The sequence below is a fragment of the Onthophagus taurus genome, chromosome 1 (genome assembly GCF_036711975.1).
Source record: "Onthophagus taurus isolate NC chromosome 1, IU_Otau_3.0, whole genome shotgun sequence".
Classification (NCBI taxonomy): domain Eukaryota; kingdom Metazoa; phylum Arthropoda; class Insecta; order Coleoptera; family Scarabaeidae; genus Onthophagus; species Onthophagus taurus.
The window spans coordinates 14,309,976-14,328,355 of record NC_091966.1 but is presented as its reverse complement, the minus strand read 5'-3'; the positions used below and the strand labels follow the sequence as shown (position 1 = coordinate 14,328,355).

Here is an 18,380-nt window from a genome sequence, read left to right as displayed (position 1 = left end):
CATCATATAAAGTGGAAAATGTGGCAGTGTAAGCATTTGGCTATTTACCAAACGCGATTTAGAAGAATTGCGTAACGCTGCTCTTGACACTCTATAGATCCTGGAAAAAAGCGAGCGGTAAAAATTCATCGGCGTCCTCTAGACTTCCTGGCGCCGCCACCAAAATCCCGAAAAATTCGCGTTTTTCTTTTTTCAAGCCTCCGGCAGTTGGCAAAGTTCGGAAACCAGGCGAATCCAGTACACGATTTTCTTACGCAACCGTTAAATTTCCCATCCAACACGGTTCCTCGTTTATATCCCCAGCGCTTGTCTCGCAACTGGGTTTGCATCTGAATGCGCGGAAAATGCGCTTGCAAAATATTAAAATGGGGAAAATGTTTCTTCCCTGGGATGAGGTTGCGAACAGGCGGTTCGCCGCATTGTAACGCGGCGGTGGCGAGTTTTGTATGATCCTGAATGGGCGGGCGACGCGATGGTGGGCACGGTGAATTCATTAAATACAGCGAGTGCTGCAGTGCTGCTGCTGGAGGAGAAGGTTGTGCCAACGAATTTATGGGTTTTTCCGAGCACCTGGCTCATAAATAAAAGCCCGACCCGAAGCGAAATAAAAATATATTAAGAGAAAACACGAAAAAGGGTATTTTCTATTTCGACATTCTCATAATTAATTAGGTGTATCCGCAAGCATACGTATTTTATGTACATTACATTCAACTCTTACCACAACAGCTAATTAAGATAATTGGATTTCTTAAATCGTGTGTTTTTATCATTTTAGTACAGTAAAACCCTAAAATACACTTCAAATATAACGGACAAAATATTTTTAAGCCATACTGTTAATATAGTATATAAGACATATAAATCATACTATAATGTTAGCGCCCATAGATAGAATCCAACTCTGGTTATTATTTAAGTTGCTCTATTCCATGTTCAGAGATAATCTCCGGGTACTCCCCGAGTTGTCTATACATTAGACGTAGACAAATTGATATAACACTCGAGCTGTAGGTCTCACCGTAGGCTAAATTCGAATGTTTCTAGTTCTAGGTCTAGTGATAGTTATAGTTTTAGTTGTTATTCAGCGCTATACAGGTTGTTGTATATTTTTCATTGAACTAAAACTAGAACTAACCCTATACCTAGAACTAAAATCATTCGGGTTTAACCATACGTATCTTAACGGCAAAATCCGAATATCTCTAGTTCTAGATTTAGTTAGTTCTAATGCTAGTGTAAGTACTGGTGTGAAGTTATCCATAAATCCCAGCAATAAACTTAAAACATTAATAATTCCGTAACCAATACGATTTGGGTAACCAAATTTCACACACAGGTCACTCTTACCCTCAAGAACAGCTAACCACCCCCATTTGGTAAAAAAAAAATTTTTCAACCCTCACCCCCGAAAAAGGGATGTTTTCGCCCTGATGGGCACCTTCGAATTAAACGAAATTCTACCACATAATAGAACACACTTCTAAGTATTTTTATCAATTTTCAAAACACCGTAAGCCCTAACGGTTTTCGAGAAAAAAAATCAGTATTATAAACCGCGGATGGGACTTTAGGGGTGAATTTGACCCCGTTGGGCACCTTCAAAATTGATGAAATTTTAGGATGATTTAGAGGATGCCTTTAGCGATTGAAATCAACCATCCAAACACCGTAATGTATTACGGTTTCCGAGAAAAAAAAAGTGTTATTAGACACTATAGGTATACAGCGCGGCGCGGACTTTGGGGGTGAATTTGACCCCGTTGGGCACCTCCAAAATTGACGAAATTTTAGGATGATTTAGAGGATGCCTTTAGCAATTGATATCAACCATCCAAACACCGTAATGTATTACGGTTTCCGAGAAAAAAAATGTGTTATTAGACACTATAGGTATACAGCGCGGCGCGGACTTTGGGGGTGAATTTGACCCCGTTGGGCACCTCCAAAATTGACGAAATTTTAGGATGATTTAGAGGATGCCTTTAGCGATTGAAATCAACCATCCAAACACCGTAATGTATTACGGTTTCCGAGAAAAAAAAAGTGTTATTAGACACTATAGGTATACAGCGCGGCGCGGACTTTGGGGGTGAATTTGACCCCGTTGGGCACCTCCAAAATTGACGAAATTTTAGGATGATTTAGAGGATGCCTTTAGCAATTGATATCAACCATCCAAACACCGTAATGTATTACGGTTTCCGAGAAAAAAAATGTGTTATTAGACACTATAGGTATACAGCGCGGCGCGGACTTTGGGGGTGAATTTGACCCCGTTGGGCACCTCCAAAATTGACGAAATTTTAGGATGATTTAGAGGATGCCTTTAGCGATTGAAATCAACCATCCAAACACCGTAATGTATTACGGTTTCCGAGAAAAAAAAAGTGTTATTAGACACTATAGGTATACAGCGCGGCGCGGACTTTGGGGGTGAATTTGACCCCGTTGGGCACCTCCAAAATTGACGAAATTTTAGGATGATTTAGAGGATGCCTTTAGCGATTGAAATCAACCATCCAAACACCGTAATGTATTACGGTTTCCGAGAAAAAAAAAGTGTTATTAGACACTATAGGTATACAGCGCGGCGCGGACTTTGGGGGTGAATTTGACCCCGTTGGGCACCTCCAAAATTGACGAAATTTTAGGATGATTTAGAGGATGCCTTTAGCAATTGATATCAACCATCCAAACACCGTAATGTATTACGGTTTCCGAGAAAAAAAATGTGTTATTAGACACTATAGGTATACAGCGCGGCGCGGACTTTGGGGGTGAATTTGACCCCGTTGGGCACCTCCAAAATTGACGAAATTTTAGGATGATTTAGAGGATGCCTTTAGCGATTGAAATCAACCATCCAAACACCGTAATGTATTACGGTTTCCGAGAAAAAAAATGTGTTATTAGACACTATAGGTACAGATCGCGGCGCGGACTTTGGGGGTGAATTTGACCCCGTTGGGCACCTCCAAAATTGACGAAATTTTAGGATGATTTAGAGGATGCCTTTAGCGATTGAAATCAACCATCCAAACACCGTAATGTATTACGGTTTCCGAGAAAAAAAAAGTGTTATTAGACACTATAGGTATACAGCGCGGCGCGGACTTTGGGGGTGAATTTGACCCCGTTGGGCACCTCCAAAATTGACGAAATTTTAGGATGATTTAGAGGATGCCTTTAGCAATTGATATCAACCATCCAAACACCGTAATGTATTACGGTTTCCGAGAAAAAAAATGTGTTATTAGACACTATAGGTATACAGCGCGGCGCGGACTTTGGGGGTGAATTTGACCCCGTTGGGCACCTCCAAAATTGACGAAATTTTAGGATGATTTAGAGGATGCCTTTAGCGATTGAAATCAACCATCCAAACACCGTAATGTATTACGGTTTCCGAGAAAAAAAAAGTGTTATTAGACACTATAGGTATACAGCGCGGCGCGGACTTTGGGGGTGAATTTGACCCCGTTGGGCACCTCCAAAATTGACGAAATTTTAGGATGATTTAGAGGATGCCTTTAGCAATTGATATCAACCATCCAAACACCGTAATGTATTACGGTTTCCGAGAAAAAAAATGTGTTATTAGACACTATAGGTATACAGCGCGGCGCGGACTTTGGGGGTGAATTTGACCCCGTTGGGCACCTCCAAAATTGACGAAATTTTAGGATGATTTAGAGGATGCCTTTAGCGATTGAAATCAACCATCCAAACACCGTAATGTATTACGGTTTCCGAGAAAAAAAATGTGTTATTAGACACTATAGGTATACAGCGCGGCGCGGACTTTGGGGGTGAATTTGACCCCGTTGGGCACCTCCAAAATTGACGAAATTTTAGGATGATTTAGAGGATGCCTTTAGCGATTGAAATCAACCATCCAAACACCGTAATGTATTACGGTTTCCGAGAAAAAAAATGTGTTATTAGACACTATAGGTATACAGCGCGGCGCGGACTTTGGGGGTGAATTTGACCCCGTTGGGCACCTCCAAAATTGACGAAATTTTAGGATGATTTAGAGGATGCCTTTAGCGATTGAAATCAACCATCCAAACACCGTAATGTATTACGGTTTCCGAGAAAAAAAATGTGTTATTAGACACTATAGGTATACAGCGCGGCGCGGACTTTGGGGGTGAATTTGACCCCGTTGGGCACCTCCAAAATTGACGAAATTTTAGGATGATTTAGAGGATGCCTTTAGCGATTGAAATCAACCATCCAAACACCGTAATGTATTACGGTTTCCGAGAAAAAAAATGTGTTATTAGACACTATAGGTATACAGCGCGGCGCGGACTTTGGGGGTGAATTTGACCCCGTTGGGCACCTCCAAAATTGACGAAATTTTAGGATGATTTAGAGGATGCCTTTAGCGATTGAAATCAACCATCCAAACACCGTAATGTATTACGGTTTCCGAGAAAAAAAATGTGTTATTAGACACTATAGGTATACAGCGCGGCGCGGACTTTGGAGGTGAATTTGACCCCGTTGGGCACCTCCAAAATTGACGAAATTTTAGGATGATTTAGAGGATGCCTTTAGCGATTGAAATCAACCATCCAAACACCGTAATGTATTACGGTTTCCGAGAAAAAAAATGTGTTATTAGACACTATAGGTATACAGCGCGGCGCGGACTTTGGGGGTGAATTTGACCCCGTTGGGCACCTCCAAAATTGACGAAATTTTAGGATGATTTAGAGGATGCCTTTAGCGATTGAAATCAACCATCCAAACACCGTAATGTATTACGGTTTCCGAGAAAAAAAATGTGTTATTAGACACTATAGGTATACAGCGCGGCGCGGACTTTGGAGGTGAATTTGACCCCGTTGGGCACCTCCAAAATTGATGAAATTTTAGGATGATTTGGAGGGCGGACTTTTGATAGAAAAAAAACTTTTGATAGAGAAAGAAATTTATTATATTAATGGTCTGTTTTACTTATAATTAAATTGTGTAATGGATTGAGAATATGATTATAATTACTTGCTACCGCGTTCCAGACCGTTTCCAACCCTTGTTCATTTAAGTAAATGCCATCCCTGTGTAGAAATTTGTATTAAATACATAAGAAAAGAAACATTTTTACGTTTTGTTACCCTTCCATCATGGTTCTGTTAACAATTGCTTCAATGTCGGTACAATTGATTTGCTTTTCAGCACAAAACCGTCGAATGTAATGATTGATTTCCTATAAAGGCATGGAGAGTATTTATTTATAGCATGATAGAGAAGTTATAATATCTTACGTTCACAGACTCGAAGTTTTTGCAGGGAGGAATTGTGCAAATTTGTATTCCTTTAGGATTTAAGGAAAGAAGGAAGCGGAAGAGGTGAGAATATTGGGACTTCAGTTGCGATGGTGATGTTTTATGGAGTATATCTTTAGTTCTTATCATTATAACGATATGACGTTCAACAATATCTCCACAAAACCAAGGGTAACATGTTTTTGGAATACACTTTGCGCGCCGCAAAAGTTTTAGTATTGTTTGACCGCCTACTGCTAAGTCGAGGAAATATTTTCCGTTGCTTGACTGTTTTGGTTGTCGTCCTAAAATATATACCATTAGTAGGAATTAATTTCACATCTGTTAGAACAAATACTTTGTAGTTAGTTCTAGTACGTAGCATTCGGCAAAAATTACTATCGCCCAAAAACAGTAATTTCGTCGACATCTTCACTGGTCACTGGTTTTAACAAGAGATAACTAGAACAGCTGATCTCTGCAATAGCTGAGGAATCTTTATATATTATAAGTTTACTCCTCACCTTTCGGGCAAAATCTAAAAAATGTGTATGACGCTCTAAAACAACACCGAATAAGTCGGCAACTATTTTCCCGGAATGCACTTATAATGCAAAAAATATGGACATATTTTTTCCTTAATACCTGCGCCTTTTGTAACTGCACGTGGCGGAGTTCTTACCCTTTGCCAGTAACGACTAAAAGCCCATAAAACTACAAAATGCCTTTCTTAACAAAATTTATTTTTTCCATGAAATATTAAGAGTTTCGCAGTTTTCATAATCTATTAAAATCGCTAAAGGCACCTACTATCTGCTCTACATACGTGTACAATTTAATAACGAAATTGTTTCTCTGAAGCCGTGGTCGGTGTTTGGATGGTCGATTTAAATTGCTAAAGGCATCCTCTAAATCATCCTAAAATTTCATCAATTTTGGAGGTGCCCAACGGGGTCAAATTCACCCCCAAAGTCCGCGCCGCGCTGTGTACCTATAGTGTCTAATAACAAATTTTCTTTCTCGGAAACCGTTATACCTTACGGTGTTTGGATGGTCGATTTAAATCGCTAAAGGCATCCTCTAAATCATCCTAAAATTTCGTCAATTTTGGAGGTGCCCAACGGGGTCAAATTCACCCCCAAAGTCCGCGCCGCGCTGTATACCTATAGTGTCTAATAACACATTTTTTTTCTCGGAAACCGTAATACATTACGGTGTTTGGATGGTTGATATCAATTGCTAAAGGCATCCTCTAAATCATCCTAAAATTTCGTCAATTTTGGAGGTGCCCAACGGGGTCAAATTCACCCCCAAAGTCCGCGCCGCGATCTGTACCTATAGTGTCTAATAACACATTTTTTTTCTCGGAAACCGTAATACCTTACGGTGTTTGGATGGTTGATTTCAATCGCTAAAGGCATCCTCTAAATCATCCTAAAATTTTATCAATTTTGGAGGTGCCCAACGGGGTCAAATTCACCCCCAAAGTCCGCGCCGCGATCTGTACCTATAGTGTCTAATAACACATTTTTTTTCTCGGAAACCGTAATACCTTACGGTGTTTGGATGGTTGATTTCAATCGCTAAAGGCATCCTCTAAATCATCCTAAAATTTCGTCAATTTTGGAGGTGCCCAACGGGGTCAAATTCACCCCCAAAGTCCGCGCCGCGCCGCGCTGTATACCTATAGTGTCTAATAACACTTTTTTTTTCTCGGAAACCGTAATACATTACGGTGTTTGGATGGTTGATTTCAATCGCTAAAGGCATCCTCTAAATCATCCTAAAATTTCATCAATTTTGGAGGTGCCCAACGGGGTCAAATTCACCCCCAAAGTCCGCGCCGCGATCTGTACCTATAGTGTCTAATAACACATTTTTTTTCTCGGAAACCGTAATACCTTACGGTGTTTGGATGGTTGATTTCAATCGCTAAAGGCATCCTCTAAATCATCCTAAAATTTCATCAATTTTGGAGGTGCCCAACGGGGTCAAATTCACCCCCAAAGTCCGCGCCGCGCTGTATACCTATAGTGTCTAATAACACATTTTTTTTCTCGGAAACCGTGATACATTACGGTGTTTGGATGGTTGATATCAATTGCTAAAGGCATCCTCTAAATCATCCTAAAATTTCGTCAATTTTGGAGGTGCCCAACGGGGTCAAATTCACCCCCAAAGTCCGCGCAGCGCTGTATACCTATAGTGTCTAATAACACATTTTTTTTCTCGGAAACCGTAATACATTACGGTGTTTGGATGGTTGATATCAATTGCTAAAGGCATCCTCTAAATCATCCTAAAATTTCGTCAATTTTGGAGGTGCCCAACGGGGTCAAATTCACCCCCAAAGTCCGCGCCGCGCTGTATACCTATAGTGTCTAATAACACATTTTTTTTCTCGGAAACCGTAATACATTACGGTGTTTGGATGGTTGATTTCAATCGCTAAAGGCATCCTCTAAATCATCCTAAAATTTCGTCAATTTTGGAGGTGCCCAACGGGGTCAAATTCACCCCCAAAGTCCGCGCCGCGCTGTATACCTATAGTGTCTAATAACACTTTTTTTTTCTCGGAAACCGTAATACATTACGGTGTTTGGATGGTTGATTTCAATCGCTAAAGGCATCCTCTAAATCATCCTAAAATTTCGTCAATTTTGGAGGTGCCCAACGGGGTCAAATTCACCCCCAAAGTCCGCGCCGCGCTGTATACCTATAGTGTCTAATAACACTTTTTTTTTCTCGGAAACCGTAATACATTACGGTGTTTGGATGGTTGATTTCAATCGCTAAAGGCATCCTCTAAATCATCCTAAAATTTCGTCAATTTTGGAGGTGCCCAACGGGGTCAAATTCACCCCCAAAGTCCGCGCCGCGCTGTATACCTATAGTGTCTAATAACACTTTTTTTTTCTCGGAAACCGTAATACATTACGGTGTTTGGATGGTTGATTTCAATCGCTAAAGGCATCCTCTAAATCATCCTAAAATTTCGTCAATTTTGGAGGTGCCCAACGGGGTCAAATTCACCCCCAAAGTCCGCGCCGCGCTGTATACCTGTAGTGTCTAATAACACTTTTTTTTTCTCGGAAACCGTAATACATTACGGTGTTTGGATGGTTGATTTCAATCGCTAAAGGCATCCTCTAAATCATCCTAAAATTTCGTCAATTTTGGAGGTGCCCAACGGGGTCAAATTCACCCCCAAAGTCCGCGCCGCGCTGTATACCTATAGTGTCTAATAACACATTTTTTTTCTCGGAAACCGTAATACATTACGGTGTTTGGATGGTTGATTTCAATCGCTAAAGGCATCCTCTAAATCATCCTAAAATTTCGTCAATTTTGGAGGTGCCCAACGGGGTCAAATTCACCCCCAAAGTCCGCGCCGCGCTGTATACCTATAGTGTCTAATAACACATTTTTTTTCTCGGAAACCGTAATACATTACGGTGTTTGGATGGTTGATTTCAATCGCTAAAGGCATCCTCTAAATCATCCTAAAATTTCGTCAATTTTGGAGGTGCCCAACGGGGTCAAATTCACCCCCAAAGTCCGCGCCGCGCTGTATACCTATAGTGTCTAATAACACATTTTTTTTCTCGGAAACCGTAATACATTACGGTGTTTGGATGGTTGATTTCAATCGCTAAAGGCATCCTCTAAATCATCCTAAAATTTCGTCAATTTTGGAGGTGCCCAACGGGGTCAAATTCACCCCCAAAGTCCGCGCCGCGCTGTATACCTATAGTGTCTAATAACACTTTTTTTTTCTCGGAAACCGTAATACATTACGGTGTTTGGATGGTTGATTTCAATCGCTAAAGGCATCCTCTAAATCATCCTAAAATTTCGTCAATTTTGGAGGTGCCCAACGGGGTCAAATTCACCCCCAAAGTCCGCGCCGCGCTGTATACCTATAGTGTCTAATAACACTTTTTTTTTCTCGGAAACCGTAATACATTACGGTGTTTGGATGGTTGATTTCAATCGCTAAAGGCATCCTCTAAATCATCCTAAAATTTCGTCAATTTTGGAGGTGCCCAACGGGGTCAAATTCACCCCCAAAGTCCGCGCCGCGATCTGTACCTATAGTGTCTAATAACACATTTTTTTTCTCGGAAACCGTAATACCTTACGGTGTTTGGATGGTTGATTTCAATCGCTAAAGGCATCCTCTAAATCATCCTAAAATTTTATCAATTTTGGAGGTGCCCAACGGGGTCAAATTCACCCCCAAAGTCCGCGCCGCGATCTGTACCTATAGTGTCTAATAACACATTTTTTTTCTCGGAAACCGTAATACCTTACGGTGTTTGGATGGTTGATTTCAATCGCTAAAGGCATCCTCTAAATCATCCTAAAATTTCGTCAATTTTGGAGGTGCCCAACGGGGTCAAATTCACCCCCAAAGTCCGCGCCGCGCCGCGCTGTATACCTATAGTGTCTAATAACACTTTTTTTTTCTCGGAAACCGTAATACATTACGGTGTTTGGATGGTTGATTTCAATCGCTAAAGGCATCCTCTAAATCATCCTAAAATTTCATCAATTTTGGAGGTGCCCAACGGGGTCAAATTCACCCCCAAAGTCCGCGCCGCGATCTGTACCTATAGTGTCTAATAACACATTTTTTTTCTCGGAAACCGTAATACCTTACGGTGTTTGGATGGTTGATTTCAATCGCTAAAGGCATCCTCTAAATCATCCTAAAATTTCATCAATTTTGGAGGTGCCCAACGGGGTCAAATTCACCCCCAAAGTCCGCGCCGCGCTGTATACCTATAGTGTCTAATAACACATTTTTTTTCTCGGAAACCGTGATACATTACGGTGTTTGGATGGTTGATATCAATTGCTAAAGGCATCCTCTAAATCATCCTAAAATTTCGTCAATTTTGGAGGTGCCCAACGGGGTCAAATTCACCCCCAAAGTCCGCGCAGCGCTGTATACCTATAGTGTCTAATAACACATTTTTTTTCTCGGAAACCGTAATACATTACGGTGTTTGGATGGTTGATATCAATTGCTAAAGGCATCCTCTAAATCATCCTAAAATTTCGTCAATTTTGGAGGTGCCCAACGGGGTCAAATTCACCCCCAAAGTCCGCGCCGCGCTGTATACCTATAGTGTCTAATAACACATTTTTTTTCTCGGAAACCGTAATACATTACGGTGTTTGGATGGTTGATTTCAATCGCTAAAGGCATCCTCTAAATCATCCTAAAATTTCGTCAATTTTGGAGGTGCCCAACGGGGTCAAATTCACCCCCAAAGTCCGCGCCGCGCTGTATACCTATAGTGTCTAATAACACTTTTTTTTTCTCGGAAACCGTAATACATTACGGTGTTTGGATGGTTGATTTCAATCGCTAAAGGCATCCTCTAAATCATCCTAAAATTTCGTCAATTTTGGAGGTGCCCAACGGGGTCAAATTCACCCCCAAAGTCCGCGCCGCGCTGTATACCTATAGTGTCTAATAACACTTTTTTTTTCTCGGAAACCGTAATACATTACGGTGTTTGGATGGTTGATTTCAATCGCTAAAGGCATCCTCTAAATCATCCTAAAATTTCGTCAATTTTGGAGGTGCCCAACGGGGTCAAATTCACCCCCAAAGTCCGCGCCGCGCTGTATACCTATAGTGTCTAATAACACTTTTTTTTTCTCGGAAACCGTAATACATTACGGTGTTTGGATGGTTGATTTCAATCGCTAAAGGCATCCTCTAAATCATCCTAAAATTTCGTCAATTTTGGAGGTGCCCAACGGGGTCAAATTCACCCCCAAAGTCCGCGCCGCGCTGTATACCTATAGTGTCTAATAACACTTTTTTTTTCTCGGAAACCGTAATACATTACGGTGTTTGGATGGTTGATTTCAATCGCTAAAGGCATCCTCTAAATCATCCTAAAATTTCGTCAATTTTGGAGGTGCCCAACGGGGTCAAATTCACCCCCAAAGTCCGCGCCGCGCTGTATACCTATAGTGTCTAATAACACTTTTTTTTTCTCGGAAACCGTAATACATTACGGTGTTTGGATGGTTGATTTCAATCGCTAAAGGCATCCTCTAAATCATCCTAAAATTTCGTCAATTTTGGAGGTGCCCAACGGGGTCAAATTCACCCCCAAAGTCCGCGCCGCGCTGTATACCTATAGTGTCTAATAACACATTTTTTTTCTCGGAAACCGTAATACATTACGGTGTTTGGATGGTTGATTTCAATCGCTAAAGGCATCCTCTAAATCATCCTAAAATTTCGTCAATTTTGGAGGTGCCCAACGGGGTCAAATTCACCCCCAAAGTCCGCGCCGCGCTGTATACCTATAGTGTCTAATAACACATTTTTTTTCTCGGAAACCGTAATACATTACGGTGTTTGGATGGTTGATTTCAATCGCTAAAGGCATCCTCTAAATCATCCTAAAATTTCGTCAATTTTGGAGGTGCCCAACGGGGTCAAATTCACCCCCAAAGTCCGCGCCGCGCTGTATACCTATAGTGTCTAATAACACATTTTTTTTCTCGGAAACCGTAATACATTACGGTGTTTGGATGGTTGATTTCAATCGCTAAAGGCATCCTCTAAATCATCCTAAAATTTCGTCAATTTTGGAGGTGCCCAACGGGGTCAAATTCACCCCCAAAGTCCGCGCCGCGCTGTATACCTATAGTGTCTAATAACACTTTTTTTTTCTCGGAAACCGTAATACATTACGGTGTTTGGATGGTTGATTTCAATCGCTAAAGGCATCCTCTAAATCATCCTAAAATTTCGTCAATTTTGGAGGTGCCCAACGGGGTCAAATTCACCCCCAAAGTCCGCGCCGCGCTGTATACCTATAGTGTCTAATAACACTTTTTTTTTCTCGGAAACCGTAATACATTACGGTGTTTGGATGGTTGATTTCAATCGCTAAAGGCATCCTCTAAATCATCCTAAAATTTCGTCAATTTTGGAGGTGCCCAACGGGGTCAAATTCACCCCCAAAGTCCGCGCCGCGCTCTGTACCTATAGTGTCTAATAACACATTTTTTTTCTCGGAAACCGTTATACCTTACGGTGTTTGGATGGTTGACTTCAATCGCTAAAGGCATCCTCTAAATCATCCTAAAATTTCATCAATTTTGAAGGTGCCCAACGGGGTCAAATTCACCCCTAAAGTCCCATCCGCGGTTTATAATACTGATTTTTTTTCTCGAAAACCGTTAGGGCTTACGGTGTTTTGAAAATTGATAAAAATACTTAGAAGTGTGTTCTATTATGTGGTAGAATTTCGTTTAATTCGAAGGTGCCCATCAGGGCGAAAACATCCCTTTTTCGGGGGTGAGGGTTGAAAAATTTTTTTTTTACCAAATGGGGGTGGTTAGCTGTTCTTGAGGGTAAGAGTGACCTGTGTGTGAAATTTGGTTACCCAAATCGTATTGGTTACGGAATTATTAATGTTTTAAGTTTATTGCTGGGATTTATGGATAACTTCACACCAGTAGTGTAAGTTCTGGTTTTAGTTATTATTCAGCGTTCAGCGTTATTTCATTGTTGTATATGAGTACATTAATATCAAAAGCGGCCATCTCCACACTGTACCTGCAGAAACAAGAGTTTAAACATTTTACCGCTGTTTTAGTTGTAGCTTAATATTTACGATTGTCATTATGTATGAAATATTTCAAGCATTTTTATGAAAATTTTAAATTTTTGTTGGAATATGGCCGGTTTTGGCACTTTATCAATTTTTTGTTTCTCTTTTTTTATCTTTTACTTCATTTGTGTTCAATAACAATTCCATTATGCAAAATAAACTTTATTTAACCCAAAATTATAAGAGAGTATACTTAAAGGATGAAACAGAAATACACTGCGCAAAGCATCCACTAAATTCTTGCTTCAGTTTCTTCTGGGGTTCTTCACAAAGAATATTCTCCTTTACAGTAAACTCTTCCTCCTCCAGTTCATTTGTAGAAGCCATTTGGGAAACAATGTTCTTGTAAAACTCAAGGCAGTCGATCTGCTACCAATTATGTCATAACGTTTTTTTAAAAGCTTATCAACATCGTGCACTTTAGAAGCATTTAGGATTCTTCCGGTAGAAATTTATTTAGGATTTGCTGTTTACACAATTTTCCTTTCTATAAACCCCACTGTTACTCTCTACCTTGACCTTGTAAGTAAATTCTAGTTGAGTAAGGATGTTATTCTTTTTTATTCAATTCAATAAAGAAACGCTTGGAAGGTGCAAACTTGAAATGCCACTTATAATTTATTTACACATTCCATTTTAGATGTAGTGTTGCTATTACTGAACATTTGACCATCTGAACGTTTGAAACTAACAACGGACTTTAATAAACACCCAGGTTTTAGCCAGTGCATGAATGAAATAGTGAAGTATCACTCAAGTCCTTAGGGGATGTAAATTGAGCTCCAAGCCTTGACAACTAGATACGATTGTCCGTAGGCTAATGGCATAAAACATGCTTTACAGGTCTTGTATTGAGGTCAATCTTGATACCTCGATTAAATTCAAAAGTTGTCCTGGTTTGCAACTGTGAGATGTCAATAATCCTCTTAGCGTGTCTCGTGGTCGCAGCATTAGTATAATGTAGACTGAATCTGCTTTGCTCTCAGTCCACCTTCCATGTTCAAGGTAAACGATACGCCAATTACATGTTCTGGAAGATTACTACTATTTAGTACAAGCTTAACTATCTCATCTGCCATGTTACTGCTAGCTACGCCATTGTGATCAGTTAGTCAGATTTAAGTAATATATGTCATTAAAGCTGAATAAGTTAAATGTTGTCTTACAACTATCATTCAAAGCCAAAATCATTTAAATGGCAACCAGCGATTAAAGGGTGGGTTGTCTGTTTGAGAAACCTTTATTAAAAAAGATCTTATAAGGGAACATTCAGATATTGAAATGATTGTGTTTAGGTCATTCATATTAAGTATTGAAGGAAAATCCGTTTTTACGATTGCTCCCGTCCCTTTGGTGAACTGCTGTCCCTTTTCCCGAGAGTCGATTGTGTTTGCGTATTTCGGTTATTGGAGCTGCCGTCATTCTATCCATATTTTGTGTCCATTGGCGGTTCATTTTCTCAGTTCACCAGCCAATGCTGTATCTCTCTGTAACTTTATTTAACCCAAAATTATAAAAGAGTACACTTAAAGAATGAAACAGAAATACATTGAGCAAAGCATTAAAGGGTCCACTAAATTTTTGTTTCAGTTTCTTTTGAGGTCTCTTCACAAAGAATACTTTCATTTACAGTAAACTCTTCCTCGTCCAGTTCATGATGATCTTGTAAAACTCAAGGCAGTCGATCTGCTGCCAATTATGTCATAATGTTTTTTTAAAAGCTTATCAACATCGTGAACTTTAGAAGCATTTAGAATTCTTCCGGTAGAAATTTGTTTAGGATTTGCTGTGGTTACACATTTTCCCTTTCTATAAACTTCACTGTAACTCTCTACCTTAACCTTGTAAGTAAATTCTAGTTGAGTAAGGACGTTATTATTTTTTATTCCTTTCCATGAAGAAACGCTTGGAAGGTGCAAACTTGAAATGCCACTACCCTGGTGGTTTCATAATAGCAGTCATTTCACTTTTCCAATCAATAATAGCTTTCCAAATTGTGTAAAACTCCTATTATTGGGAAAGTACCTCGTTCTTTCTGATGACTTTTTCTATCCCTGCAAACACTCTATCGGACGGAATAAATGAATGCCCAAGAAAAGGGAAAATGCATTCTATTTTTTCAAGTGTGGAAGGTGCCACGTGTAGGATCTATTTTCCAAGCATTAACATAAGAATCGAATTTTTGTCATCTGCAATGCATCGTAGTGTAGAAATTCCTGCAAAATCGATATTTTGCAGCATTTGATAAACACAAGACGCTATTTCATTAGTTCCTTTTGGTAAATCATGTTCTTCCCAGGTGTATAACAATGTGTTCCCTTTTAGAGTGTCCTTGGAACTACCTTGGACAATAGAAAAGTTATGTAAATACAACTGCCTGCTGTAGTATGTCACCGAATCAGGAGGTCTTAGAATAGCAAAATTTTTTTGGCAGTCAAAGCTTGTGGTGAATATTCCATCTCTTCTTTCCTTCAGCAGGCTAAAAAAAGCCTTCACACGAAGCTTATGGACTCTTTTTCCGTTATAGATATCCAATCCAATGTTTTTATTGCAGCACAGTTTGAAGTAAACTTAGCAGTCTTTCTATCACCGCCCTCTTTTCTTGTAGAATATTAACCTCGAGGAAGTAACGTCGTGCTACTCCTTCTACCCTGTTACCCAAATAGTGGCCGCCTTTGAATCTAAGCTACTCATATCTTTCATTGAACTAAAACTAGAACTAACACTAGACCTAGACCTAGAAACATTCGGATTTAGCCGCATGTCTCTTAAGACGGCCAAACCCGAATGTTTCTTGGTCTAGTGTTACTTCTACTTTTACTACTAATTTTAGTTGTTATTCAGTGTTAATCAGCGCTAGACCTAGAAACTTTCGGGCTTAGCCGTCTTAAGAGACATACAACTCGATCTAATCTCTGCATACCTATGCGTGACGTCACGAACGGGCCTTCGAGCTTTGCACTTGTTATTGGCATGTAGCTGTACTCTTAAATTCTACCGTCCTTGATATAAATATAAAGTCAAGTAGACTAAACGCAACGGTGTGGATAGCTATCCACAGAAACAGTTTAAAGTGCAAATTACAATTTTTTCATATAGACATTTGGCTATAAGGGACACTCCCTTTCCTATATTAGTCCGTTATATCGAGGGTTTAGTGTATATAAATCAGATCGCTTTATTTCTTATCCTCTAGAAGCAAAATTTCTCTAGATATTTTATCACTTTAAAAATGTAGTAAAGTTTCAAAGAATACGAAAGTATGCCGGGAGAAATAAATTTCATAAGTAAAATTTTCAGTTTCAGGTACGTTCTTAATAATACAAAGCCATTTATCATAAAGGCACGACCCAGCCCACAAAGACACCCCTTTTCCAAGTTGTTTTCGTAACGGCAACGGTTTGGTTTCCTGGTCGGAAACGTACTTTTTCATGAACAAGTTTCAGTCGGCCGAGGATATGCTCAAGCGCTAATGCAAATTTAATGAAACGTGGTAAATACTGCCTGAAACACTTCCCACGGGTGAAAGACCTATTCAAATACCTATCTTGGTAAACCTGCCACCAGAAACATTACTGTATTCCTTAGACCTTTAACGAAAAGCAAACATTCGTCCCTTTTTAATATGCTATTAATGGTATTTAATTCTAATGGGTTTCTTTAGGTGATGATTTAATTCCGTTTGTGTCAAATTTTATTAAATTTGAGAGCTATCGAGGTAAATATTTTCCATGTAATCCTGACAAATCCGTTTCTAAACAGTCTCCGGACTTTAACGGCACGTCACGTCCTAAACTGCGTTTCTGCACGCGATCCGCATAACGTGTCGTTTATATCGAGTTAGAATTTAATTGGACTACTGGGGCATGTAAATCGTTCGTTTTAAATTATAATTCTTAACTATTACGCCGTTTATGTTTTGTATTGATCGGTTTCTTTTTAATGTAGGAAAACATACTCAAGAATTAATCGAATCATGATAATTTTCTGTAAGTAATAAATCAAAAAATTAATTAATTGTGATGTCTAATTAGTAAAAGGAACGTTAGTTCAGTCATATTAGCTCTATTTTTCTCTTGAGAAAAAGAAATGATTAATGATCGTTCCATTACTTAATAATGGCCACTTGACACTTTTTCCTTTATTTTCTACAAGCTACCGATAGCCAGCCAAACTTTTCTAATTGATTGTGAGGTTCGAGCGCGCGCCAAAGATTGATGATTGAAAAGCTGTGAAGCCAACCATTTGAAAACACTCAACTATTTATTCACAATTAAGATGATTTTTTTTATTTACCATCACTGTTGGTTTTTTATTCATGTATAATTAAATCAATCTAAGATAATGTAAATTAGAATATATATGTATGTTCTTAAAGCCTCTGATGATGGTGTAAGCCGAAACCGGTTACAAAATAAATAAAAGGACCAGAAAAAGTATTGTTTTTATTCTAATTTACATTATAAATCAGTAAACTTTACGTTAGAACATATTGGGTGTATTGTGCGGTGTAGATAACTGCATTACGCTGCTTTCAGTGTGTTTACATTTTGTAGTTCAAATTCATTTGTTATAGGGATGTTATGCATTCTCAACTATAGCGCTACAGTACAGCGTGCAATTTCGCAGGATGTTGTGTTTACTTATGTAAATACGTCGTGAATTACAACACACAGAAAATATATGGATGTGATAACTAAAAGCCGTGACATACAACTGAAATAAAATCTTATGTTTCCTGCTAATCGGTCTGTATACAGTAAAATAAAATTGAAAACGTTTTGCTTGATTACTTATTAAAATGTGCTCAGTAAAAATTCATAAATTAATTAAGGTTTACATAAAAAATTCAATCTTTCTCTCACGGGAGTTGCATACATTTGCAAATATAGCATCAACACCATGCAATAGAGTATTTTTAATAACATCAATATTAGAAAACAATAGTTTTTGGATAAGCTTTAAAATATCCAAATTTAATTTACGTGTAATTAAGTGTTTAATTATCCTTGTCTGCAGGATTTAATGCCATAAAAATGTTGAAAAGTTTTTAATGTGTTTATATTTTATATTTTGCGACTTTCAAAGTTTTAATTAATTAAGTGATTTTCGTCTCACTTAATTATTTCATGGATAGTTGATTTATGTAGATTCGGCTGACGATTAATTCTAGAGTTCTACGAAATCGGTACTAAGAATATTTTAATTATTAAATTAGTAAGAAGCTTTAAAGTTACAACCTGGATTACAAATTGTAATTTAAATAATAATATTAAATTGGGAGGAAAATGGAAGGTGTATTCTATTCGTAGTCTAATGAAGACCTACGAGATTTATAGATGTGTTTTAACTCCTATAAATAAGGCCTGCTATTCAAAAACATTCTTTTTAGCCATTCTTTATCGCGTTTTAGGGGGTATATTGTTGCTATGCCTATTGTGTTATTTAT

At 38.9% G+C, this 18,380-nt stretch overlaps 1 protein-coding gene and 1 long non-coding RNA gene across 8 annotated transcripts in view; one reads left to right on the top strand and one right to left on the bottom strand.

Moving 5' to 3' along the window:
• The window catches only part of LOC111429421 (Potassium voltage-gated channel protein Shaker), a 411,559-nt gene that overhangs the window by 37,048 nt on the left and 356,131 nt on the right, over positions 1-18,380 (top strand). The window lies entirely within an intron of this gene.
• On the bottom strand, positions 4,928-6,577 carry LOC139430395 (uncharacterized). 3 transcript variants are annotated; one of them, XR_011640876.1, is made up of 3 exons: positions 5,638-6,513; positions 5,130-5,584; positions 4,928-5,072 (listed from the first exon to the last, which is right to left on the bottom strand). It is a non-coding gene; the product is annotated as an uncharacterized lncRNA (long non-coding RNA). The 3 variants fall into 3 exon arrangements; XR_011640875.1 differs by having other exon boundaries at positions 5,130-5,221; positions 5,280-6,502; XR_011640874.1 differs by having other exon boundaries at positions 5,130-6,577.